The following is a 964-nucleotide window of genomic DNA, read 5'->3' on the forward strand; positions in this document are numbered from 1 at the left end:
GGGTGGGTGTGTGTGAGTGTGGGGGGTGTGTGTGTGTGTGTGTGTGTGTGTGTGTTTGGGGGGGTGTGTGTGTGGGTGTGTGAGTGTGTGGGTGGGTGTGTGTGAAGCTGGTGTAAAGACCAGGTCCTCAGACCCATTACCTCTGAGTGTAAAAGAACATCTGTGTAGGTCTGAGGATCAGCTGATCTGAACCAGGACCTGGTCTTTCCTCCAGAGTCTTCAGTAACTCATTCATTCACCTCAGGCTTTATTGTCCCAGATGGTCACAGCAGATGGAAGCAGTGAAACAGACACATCAGAAACAGAGTGACAGTAAGAAACAGTCAGTAAAACAGATTCAAACAGATTCAACTCAGACACTAACTCAGTAGATACAGTGACTCAGTAGATACAGTAGATACAGCAGATACAGTAGACTCAGTAGATACAGTAGATACAGTGACTCAGTAGATACAGTAGATACAGTGACTCAGTAGATACAGTAGATACAGTGACTCAGTAGATACAGTAGATACAGTGACTCGGTAGATACAGTGACTCAGTAGATACAGTAGATACAGTAGATACAGTGACTCAGTAGATACAGCAGATACAGTAGACTCAGTAGATACAGTAGATACAGTGACTCAGTAGATACAGTAGACTCAGTAGATACAGTAGATACAGTGACTCAGTAGATACAGTGACTCAGTAGATACAGTAGATACAGTGACTCAGTAGATACAGTGACTCAGTAGATATACAGTAGATACAGTGACTCAGTAGATACAGTAGATACAGTGACTCGGTAGATACAGTAGATACAGTGACTCGGTAGATACAGTGACTCAGTAGATACAGTAGATACAGTGACTCAGTAGATACAGTAGATACAGTGACTCAGTAGATACAGTAGATACAGTGACTCAGTAGATACAGTGACTCAGTAGATACAGTAGATACAGTAGACTCAGTAGATACAGTA

General features: G+C 42.7%; 1 pseudogene across 1 annotated transcript in view; it reads left to right on the plus strand.

Moving 5' to 3' along the window:
• LOC111665385 (uncharacterized) overlaps positions 1-964 on the plus strand; it is a 40,902-nt pseudogene that overhangs the window by 674 nt on the left and 39,264 nt on the right. The gene's annotated exons all lie outside the window — the stretch shown is intronic.

This window comes from Seriola lalandi, unplaced genomic scaffold, assembly GCF_002814215.2.
Source record: "Seriola lalandi dorsalis isolate HSWRI2012SDOR001 ecotype SW California unplaced genomic scaffold, Sedor1 jcf7180002054632, whole genome shotgun sequence".
NCBI lineage: Eukaryota > Metazoa > Chordata > Actinopteri > Carangiformes > Carangidae > Seriola > Seriola lalandi.